This window comes from Euleptes europaea, chromosome 15, assembly GCF_029931775.1.
Source record: "Euleptes europaea isolate rEulEur1 chromosome 15, rEulEur1.hap1, whole genome shotgun sequence".
Taxonomy (NCBI): domain Eukaryota; kingdom Metazoa; phylum Chordata; class Lepidosauria; order Squamata; family Sphaerodactylidae; genus Euleptes; species Euleptes europaea.
In genome coordinates, this window is record NC_079326.1 from 25,487,071 (window position 1) to 25,498,010 (window position 10,940).

Sequence of the window (10,940 nt, forward strand, 5' to 3'; positions counted from 1 at the left end):
AGAAGAAAGGTGAGAAGGGGTATATAGGTTCTAGTAGTGAGCCTAGATCAGAAATGCCATTAACTGTGAGGAAAGAATGGAGAGGGATACTTAGGCAAGGCAGCGCACTAAAATCCAAGAATGGACATGCAGGGGACCATCTATTGTGCCAGATTATTTTTAGAGAGAGGGACAGCTCACAAGGGACATGCAGCCCTGGAAAGAGAGCAAACACAAGCACGCACACTTTGAAGAGCAAGTAAGTGGGGCCTCAAAAAAACTGACTGTTCGTAGATGTGCAAAAGGCTAACTTACTGAATACAAACATTTTACTTGGTTCATTCTCATCCTGTCCTTCCTCCATGGAGCTCAGGGCAGCACGCACTGTTCTCCTCTACTCTGCTTCATCCTCACAACAACCCTTGGGCTGAGAGAGAGTGACTGGCCCAAGATCACCCAGTGAGTTTCATGGCAGAAGGGACCTTTACATCTGAGTGTTCCAGATTCTAGTTCAACACTCTAACCATTACACAGTCTTGGCTTTCATGGTGTACTGGTTAGAGGGCTGGACTAGCCTTGTTATTAGGAATAACCATTATGGTAGCCCCCAATTAGCCAGGGAAGGCCATGGTTGTAGACATCCCAGAGATCCTCTTGGTTACCCACCAGAGCCTCAAAGGCCAGCAGGAGAGAAGATGGAAGAAATGGGGTGGGCTTTCTGGCATTGCGCCCGAGTACAGTACTGGAAGTGACATCATGTCATTGGTGGAGTAGCTCTAGGATTTGCCAGAAACTATGGTTTAAATGTAGAGTTTTAGCTAATCCTAGAGTGTTGTCCCATGACATCATGATGTCACTTCTGGCTTTCACCAGAAGTGACACTGTATGCACATGTGATGCAGATGCACTTGACTTGCCCCCCCCTAATCCTCTCCTGGGTCCAGACTATGATCTGGCATCCTTAGCATATTGGTCAGAGTGGTTCTCTTTAGCCATTTCTATAGCCATACCATACCTGAGAATAGCATTCTGGAGTGGGGAGAATCCTGTTTCTTTCCAAGCAGTTGTATAAGCCAAATCTAGCTATTTCTGCCTTCCCCCTGCATGGACGTGTAGAGAGAGGAAAAGCTCTCCTTTCCCAAGCTGTGCCTGGCAGCCAACTGATGCAAAGACACAGCAGCCTGCACAGGCAGAAACATGTGGCAACCAGAGCCATAATAAATGACAATAAATATCTCCTATTTTTATATATCGAGGAATAATAAAGAAGAAACTTAAGTGGATTCTTTCCCTGCCTGATGCTCTGTACAATCTAATTTGTTCGGCAGTAAATGGAAGCTGGTCTTTGGGTATTACAGTGAAACTGTTCCATATTAGCAACTGCGCTGACTTAAACGGGAAAAAAAAAGAATCAAGGATAAAAAGCAAGGACTTGCAAGCACGAGGCACTGAAAAGCCGATGTCTTCCTTTAATGCTTTACTAGCTTTTCACTAATAGGCCCACAGGGTGCAGTGAGTCAATAATAACCCAATAAAATCAATAACGATAAACAAGAGTCAGCGTTCTAATAAAAATAGAAAATGTAAAATTTAAACCAGCTGTTGCAGTGCTACGTACAAAATACCAGCCTCGTGCTAGGATTTCCTCAGTTTCTAGGTTCAAGGTTTCTAGCCTCAAATACTATGTGTTTCATGGCTCCCAATAAAAGTGCAGACTGTGCTTAGGAAGGGCGAAAATAGGTTTTATCAGTGGATTTCTTTTTATCTTTGAACCTTTGTGCACATGCTTTTGTGGAGTCGTTCCTCACACCCAACCCCTTGCCACATTACTATCAGCTACCGGTTAATTTCTTGAACAGGAAGCTTCAGGGTCCAAGTTGTCCGGAAAGCTATGCCTTCTGAATGAAAACTGGGTGAGCAAGCACAAGTGAGAGCAGTTTTGCCGCAGTAACATGAATAGGGTTCCCTGGTCCCTCTTTGCCACCGGCGGGAGGTTTTTGGGGCAGAGCCTGAGGATGGTGGGGTTTGTGGAGGGGAGGGACTTCAATGCCATAGTGCCCAATTGCCAAAGCGGCCATTTTCTCCAGGGGAACTGATCTCTAGCGGCTGGAGATCAGTTGTAATAGCGGGAGATCTACCTCCACCACCTGGAGGTTGGAAAACATGAACAATGTTAGCAATGCTTTGAAAATGTTATAAATTAAAAGAACAGTATGTGTCGAGATTGGACTTGTGGACTACAACCAGTGAAAAACAGGCTCAAATCCCCACTTAGACATGAAGCTCAGTAGGGTTGTTGTGAGGACAAGCTGAAGGGAACCGTAGACGAAGGGCAGGATTTTTAAAAAAACTTATGGAGAGAGTTGGAGATTACTGAGTCATTTGTTAACTATTCATTACTCTCAGGCTAGGAAAGACACAATAGTATAGTCCTATGTAAGAAAAAAAGGGGAGATTATACTGTTTGATAGCGACATTTTTGGCTTTGCTGAATCCTGAAATTTTGGATCTAAATTCAGAATATATTTATTTTGTTTTAAACTTACCCAAAGCCATTTATTAAAAATCCAAACAGAAAGATTAGTGGTCTGAAAATCTTCATCTTTTGCTAGGTCCACTAGGACTTCTCCTTTCCTAAGAAAGGGGATTGTGTTACGCCTTTGCAAAGAAATTAGCACATCCCAGAAGGATTTAAGACCGTGAAAAGTCCACATCTAAATACCGCTTGGAAAAGAATCAAGGTAAGAGCATCCAGGTAAGGGGTCACCTGCATTACAATCTCCCAGATTTACTACACCATAATTTAGAAGTGAGAAGCGCAGTTGGTCAGAAAGGGAACAAAACATTGGTAAGCTGCCAGTTCCGCTTTCTGCCAAATGTTGTCCCTGGGGACACGGACATTGTTCAAAAGTGCAGGAAAAGGTCGGACACTGCAGGAAATCTTCTGATGGAGAATGGATCAGTGCAACAGTCCAGAACGAGGCAGTAAAATACCTAGCGGCTGGATTGGATGCACCTGCTCCATTGCAGCAATCCATGACACAGAACTGTGTTAGGGGGCATTTTTAAAGAGGAAGGTAGCACTACTTTCTCTTCATGTTTTTTCTAATGCAAAATATGTTCAAATGTAACAGCCAGCGATAAGAAAGTTCTTATTGCTGTGGCCAATAGGGGAAACACTTAAAAAAAAAAACGCTATAAAAGTCCACAGGAAAGGGTGGACTTCTATATTTTCTCTATCGAAATTTTTAAAAAAAAACACCTATTGGTGAGATATTCAAAATGGTGATGCATATGGTTTCTGGTGGAAGCAAGGAGTAGAGGGTTGTTGAAGACTGCAACAATGGCCGGCCGCAGAGCTGCTTTGAAAGCAGTAGACTGGGTGGCTTTTGCTGAGTGAGTGCCTCCCAATGAGAAACCCATGTTCAATGCCCTGAAAACACGCAGCGATACACTCTCAGCCAAGCTTGCTTCTTTGCCAGAATCTACCCCAGCCATTGACTGGGCTTTTTACAAAACTGCACTTGCTAAAGCTGGCATGGTGGATGAATTTGAAAAGAAGTATAAGGCATTCGAGGTTGCTGAGCCTGTGGATAATCAGGCAGTTAAGATAGAAGCCCAAGAACAAGAGGCTAGCGAGAGTGCTGCTTCCTATATAGAAGCCTCGAAAGCCCATATTGTCCAGTATGAGAAGGAGCTCCAAAAGTTTAAAGACATGATTCCTTTTGACCAGATGACAATTGAGGATTACAACGAGGCATTTCCTGAAGCTAAACTGGATAAAGAAAAATATCCATATTGGCCATACAAGCCTATTGCGGACTTGTGAAACCTCTGGGTCTGGAAGCACTTTGTGATGACAGTCAAATATAGAATCTGTTAAATAAAGTAATTGTACTAGAAAAAAAATGGTGATGCATATAACAGTGTTGCCAGAGGTGTGCACTGTCCATGTCAAAGAATCATTTCTCTTACAATGGAGCAATGTGTTGGGTAGTTCCATATTGATGCCTCAGCAAAGACTGTGCTTTCCCCCGAGCAGGACACATCAATTGGAAAAGCAGTAAGAGAGGTGTACAAAATTGACAACTCCATTGATCTGACCTCAAAAACAAGACACCATTGCAGACTGCAAAATAGCAGTAACCCATATTTAGACATTCAGTATAACAACCTTTAAACTTTTGCTATAGAATTCTGCACTAAAGGCAAGCCCTTTTCCTATGCCCCTGCTATTCGCAACCAATCAGAAAGACCGCCACAAACAGAAGCCAAGATACCACAGTGTAAAGCTTTTGACCATGGAAGACTTACATGCAGTCTCGACCATCCTTCAAGACGATTATATCACCGCAGGGATAAAAAGCTGTTTGGGGCATATTTACAGATGCATGAGATGCAAGCCTCCAATTGGAGAGAAAGGCAGTGCTTATGAGATGAATTACATTGATGCCTGTTATAAATCCCTAACGTAGCTCATGAGATCAATTAAGATGCTCAAGCAGCAACGAAAAGGATGATTGAGGCAAATGGTAACACCAGGATGACCATATGGTAAGGGGAAGCTAGAACTGTTTAGGCATAAAACAAGAGCCATCAGAATTCCACCAGCAGCCATGCTCAAAATCGCAAGAAGGAAGGAAACTAGGTAGCCAAGAAAAACACAAGGGCAGAACAGCAGGGGGAACAAGGTGATAGACACCCACACAGAGAGAGAAGCATCATTTCTCCAAAAACCCTCATGAGTTAATAAAAAATTGACAGAGGTCACAATAATATATATTTTTTTGCCATGAAATTGGCAGAAAGATTTACAGTTCCATTGCATCCACTACTCAGATTACATGGCTATGTCAACACTAGACCTTTTCAGATATTGCAGTCTGGGCATATTGGGAGGCCAGAAACAGTGCACAGATGTTCCTGATATGCATGGTCACCATGTTCTCTGAAAGGGGCAACACATGAATTTTCCGTTTTCGGTACGCATGAACCAGAACCCTGAAAAATCAAGGTTTCATGAAACATGTACAGAGACTTCGTGTATTGGGAAGATCATGGATAGCGCATGTGCTCCTAATAGGCACTGGTTGGCAGGCTCACAGTGTGCATGAGGGTAATATCTGAGAAGGGCTAATAGGTGTGACAAAAGTTGATTTTACTATACCATCAGTGTTCTCTGGTACAAATGGCTGCAGAGACATGTCCCCATATGTTGGAAGGACTGAGGGGAGATTCATACCATGTGATGTAAAGGCTAAAAAAACTTTTATACTTCTGGCAGAGTTGATGATTTTTTTAAAAAATAAGTAGAACTGAAATGATCAGGCTGTTTCAGTTTGTGAAAAATAGTCATCATAAGTTTTGACATTTTTATATAATGTAAAATGCCACTGCCATATCCAATCAGAATTTGCATTTTTGGGGAGTCTAAATTCAAGGTGGTATTATGTGTTAAGTGAAGTTCCTTTCCTCCACACTGAGGAAAATGTACATGTCTGCCCATTCTTGGCCCAGGATATTGCTAGATCTACCGGCAGCCTTCGACATGATCAATCATGACCTTTTAGACCACCTCCTTGTTGATGTTGGAATTCAAGGCACAGCCCTTCAATGGCTGTGCTTTTTTCTCCAGGATCGGTGACACAGGATGGTGCTTGGGGAGGAGGTATCGCAGTGGCACCCTTTGGTGTGTGGGGTCCTGCAGGGTGCGATCCTGTCCCTTATGTTAATTATTATATATGTGAGCCCCCTCACCCAGCCTGACAGGAGTTTTGGGCTGGGTTGTCACCAGTATGCTGATGACACCCAGCTTTATCTGCTGATGAACAGCCATCCGAACTCCACCCTGGACACACTGGCCAGGTATTTGGAGGCTGGGATTGGATGGTTGAGAAAGAGCCGGGTGAAATTAAATCCATCAAAGACGGAGGTCCTGTGGCTCGGCCAGGGCGGCTCTGGGATTGGGCCCCAGCTCCTGGCTCTTGATGGTGTGCAACTAAAACCTGTGTGTTAGAAGCCTAGAAGCCTGGGTGTGGTCCTTGATGCCTCCTTAACAATGGAGGTTCAGGTCACAGCTGTGGCCAAGATAGCCTTTTTTCATCTCCACCAGGCCAAGCAGTTGGAGCCCTACTTCTCCTGCCCTGACGTAGCCACGGTGATCAATGCGACCTCCAGGCTGCATTACTGTACCTCGCTCTATGTAGGGCTGCACTTAGGGTTGCCAGGTCTCTCTTTACCACCGGCAGGAGGATTTTTGGGTGGAGCCTGAGGAGGGTGGGGGTTTGGTAGGGGCTTCAATGCCATAGAGTCCAATTGCCAAAGCAGCCATTTTCTCCAGGTGAACTGATCTCTACCTGCTGGAGAACAGTTGCAATAGCAGGAGATTTCCAGCTGGTACCTTGAGGTTATGCAACAAAAATAAACCAGCACTATTCTTTTGAAGTACCTGGAGGTTGGCAACCCTAGCTGCCCTGGAGACTGATCCAGAAACTCCACCTGGTACAGAATGCTGTAGCGAGGGTCCTGACTTGGACTCCGCTGAGGGCCTATATTCAGCCAGCGCTCTGTCAACTGCACTGGCTCCAGCTGGAGCACTGGATCATGTTCAAGGTGCTCGTACTGACATTTAAACCCTTACATGGTCTGGGACCTTCATATCTGTGGGACCAACTCTCCTGGTATGCCCCTCAGAGAACACAACATTCTGCTAACAATAATCTTCTGATGGTCCCAAGCCAAAGACTGTCCAGTTGTCCGCAACTAGGGCCAGGGCTTTTTCGGCCCTTGCTCTGGCCTGGTGGATTAGCCTTTCCAATGAGACCCGGGCCCTGTGGGATCTTAAAGAAATCCATTGGGCCTGCAAAGCGGAGTTATTCCAACAGCCCTCTAGTTGAAGGCAGCTACAGTCATCTATTAATGCTGGCCTCCCTACTCTTCCCTCACCCCTTGTTCTGTTGGATATTGTTACCATCTAAAATGTGGTGGTCCTCTAGTGGTCCCTATGCTCCAATAATGAGTGCTATTATCTGGGTTTTTTTCCTTGACTGGTGATTTTATGGGGCTGTTTAATCATTTCATGGTTTAATTGTTTTACTTTATATTGTGATTTTATTGCATTTTACTACGTTTTATTGTATTGATATCACATTGTTAGCAACCTTGAGCCTGGCCTTTGGTCGGGGATTAAAGGTGGGATATAAATCTAAATAAATAAATAAATATGCATCCTCACTTTTAATCAATGACAAGCCCAAGAGCTCCATGTCCACATCAGCACATATGTGTCATAGTGTGCATTTGGCTAAAGCCTAACTGGAGGGAAAAAACACATAGAAAAATACCTTTTCAGTATTTTTCAAGGTTTTTTGGGGCTGAAAAAAATGGCAGCAAGAAAGGGGAGCCAAAAAAGCGGATCCACGAATAATGCAGAATAATGCCAGTGTGGTGTAGTGTTTAAAAGCGGTGGTTTGGAGCAGTGGACTCTGATCTGCAGAACCGGGCTTGATTTCCCCCTCCTCCACATGAGCGGTGGACGCTAATCTGGTGAACTGGATTTGTTTCCCCACTCCTCCACACGAAGCCAGCTGGGTGACCTTGGGCAAGTTACAGCTCTGTTAGAGCTCTCTCAGCCCCACCTACCTCACAGGGTGTCTGTTGTGGGGCGGGGAAGGTGATTGTAAGCCGGTTTGAGTCTTTCTTAAGTGGTAGAGAAAGTCGGCATATAAAAACCAATTCTTCTTCTTCTCCATGTAAAGTAGAGTGGCAGGTAGCAGCAAAATGAACACCCCCTTGCCTTCCCATGCGTGATGCTTGCCAGCTCGGTGCTCTTTGGAAGTCTGAGCCGAAAAGCATCTCGTATAGGAAGACACGGTGTGTGTGTTCCTTTTGCTGTGCCTGCTCGCTGGAGCAGATAGGCAGCAGCAAAAGAAACACCCCCTATCTTCCTATCTGTGCCAAATTTTTCGGTATTTTTTTGTGTTCGGGTTTATTAACCTGAAAAATTTAAAAAAATCCGGTTTAATAAACCCGAACATGAAAAATACCGAAAAATCTGTGCACAGCCCTACATATGTGGGGCTCAGGGGGGAAAGTTAATATTGCCACTATGCACTGATCCCTTGATTCCTCAGTCCCTTTAACTGGTGTCTAACATGAGACCATCAGTTGCTAGCAAGAGTGGTTGTATTTCCCCCTGATGTGCAGTTATGGAAGAAATTAATTGCCTAGTCGATTGAAAGATTTAAGACAGTTGTACTCCAGATTACCCGTTGCACTGCATTACCATAAGCCATCAGCTCTGCAGGAAATAGTGGCCTGTGGACAACTTACTTCACATGGAGTTGTGTTATCAGGTGATAACAGTGCCATTAACTCATGTCACCACTGCATTAAGCCTAAAAGGCTTTCATTTGCTATGGCTTTTCCAAGGAGCTGAACAGTACCAGCTAATTTAGTCTAACCTTTCACAGCAGTCCTACATCTATACCTACTAACACAGCTGGTATATGGTGAAAAGAACACACGTTGAAATCCCAGCTTCTTCATTAATAATGAAGCGTGCTGTGCTAGTACAGGCCTCTGTTTCTACAGCAATCTCCTTCTGTGATTGAGAGGCCAATATTCCTCTTCAGCAGGTATTAGGCAGGATACACCAAACAGAATTCTATACATGTGGGGATGAAATAAAGACCCATGCTGTTAAATGTTTTTTCCCTAAAATACAATATAAAATTGTTGTCTAATAAGCTACTTGTAGGAGTGTTTCCACCTATGATTACAAAATCATGGGTAAGATTCTAAGACAGTGATCCCCAATGAAGCACCCAAAGAGCTGTAGCACCTGCCAATGTCTTTCCTGGCACATATTTGAGTCTTGGTGTTAAATCCAAATGGTCTTGAATGGAACCGAAAAAAAAGCATTATAGCAGTGTACCCGCGGTTTGGCAACATGTCTCTGGGCTTGGGCACCTCTCTCCAGGGCTCTGCAGAAAGCAAACCCTCTCCTTTCTTCCCAAAACTGGGACCAAACATCATATCCTACCCAATGAAAAGAACCTGGATTTCTTCCACCTCCTCGCTAAAGGAGGTCAGAGGTGCTTTGGAAGAGGCATTTCCTGTCCATTTGCACAGAATGACAGGAGGCATTGCCTGTGTACCTCTGAAGACTGCCCATTAAGGCACTTGATATGGAACATCCCAGCACTGTGATTTGCCCCATCCCCATGGCAGCTATGTCTAGGTGGCATCAAAACTCCCAAAGTGCTCAAAAGCTGGGATTCAGATTACAGGGGAAATCACAATTTTTAAAGCAAGTTTAAATTAATGGCTGACCTCAATGCATGGTGTGGAGACGATGGACAGGGAGAAACTCTTTTCCCTCTCCTATAATACTTACAACCCAGGGTCATCCACTGAAGCTGAAGGGTGGAAGATTCATGACTATCAACAGGAAGTATATCTTCACACAACATAAAGCTAATTTGTGGAACTTGCTGCCCCAGGATGTGGTCATGGCCGCCAACTTGGAAGGCTTTAAAAGGGGAGTGGACAAATTAATGGACTGCTGGCCTATCGATGGCTACTAATAGATAGCTACTCCCTCCAGTACCAGTGGTAATATGCCTCTTTAAATTAGTTGTGGGCACTGGGAAGCACAGGCAAGGATGATGCTGTTGCAGCCTTCCTGTTTGTGGGCTTCCTAGCGATAGCTGGTTGGCCACTGTATGAACAGAGGGCTAGACTTAATGGGCCTTTGGTCTGATCTAGCATGGCTCTTCTTATGTTCTTAATCTAAAATCTGAGTCATACATGCATGTGCCATCACTTGATTTCCCTACCCGTGTGTCCAGATCCTACTATGGGCCAGTTAGTCTAATGAGGCACTGGAGACTCTGTAACCCAACCCTATGTTGAGGAACCTACTACAAAACGAAAGAACAACAAAGGATTTTGTATTATGCTCTCTCCATCAGTAACAGCAAAGGGAAGAGGTCAACTGGCCACTGGTTTGACCAACTTTGCTAAAAATAACACTATATGTGATGCCTTTTGACAATGCCTTTTGACAGCCAAAGAGTGTGTATTCCTCTAGGAGAATAAAAGGCCTGCTTGCAAACAAATGAGCGAGAAAGCACCTAAAAAATCCATATCCACATATGCCTCCCAAACACAGAAAAATGAGATAAACTATCATGCTCTTAACAACATGAGAGTGAAGGCTGAAGAAGCCCTGGATTTTAAAATAAGGTTGGCTTTCACAAAACAGCCACACAATCGTAGGTTTTGCTTACAACTGAAGATAGGCACTGATGTGGTTTTGCACTTGGAGGAAAATGCCATTTGTGTGATAATCGAAGCTCTTGCAGGAGCACTGGAGGCTCTGGCTTGTCCCTTACAACTTATATCAAGCGTTTTAGGACAACAGTCGCTAAGGGCAGGAAGCTTCTGGCCACAGATGGGACACAGTCTAAATATCACTTCATACAGATACTGGAGGAGGTAAGGAATGTGTAACCATCTATATCCAGGCAGGAAAATACCATTTTAAATGTGCAACTCAGCCATTTCTCCTTCTTGACATTCATTTGACTTCTTATAATCACATTCTAGTTGTGAATACCACTTCTGAGTTTCAGATTTGGAGGATCTCGCCCTCCCCCCCCATATCAGAGCAACAAAAACAGAATGACTAAATGGCTCAAATTTAGGATAAGAAATAATCTAGGAATGACGGGACAATTGCTGCATCCAACAGCATATCATCCAACATTTCACATTTGAAAATAGGACCATGCATCATCTCCTCCTCCCTTTCTTGTACCTTAGCTGATTATTCAAGCCCTCTGCTTCTAATATTATGCACCGTTGAATGTTTTACCTGCTGAATAGATTCACATTAACTGTACTAATTCAGAAGAGAGAAGGAAATAATTCTAATATCTGCCTGTGCAGGTAGTGCC

The 10,940-nt window shown here is 44.0% G+C and overlaps 1 pseudogene; it reads left to right on the top strand.

Moving 5' to 3' along the window:
* The first annotated feature begins 3,298 nt into the window (after positions 1-3,298).
* On the top strand, positions 3,299-3,888 carry LOC130487939 (ATP synthase subunit d, mitochondrial-like; annotated as a pseudogene).
* The last annotated feature ends 7,052 nt before the right edge of the window (positions 3,889-10,940 follow it).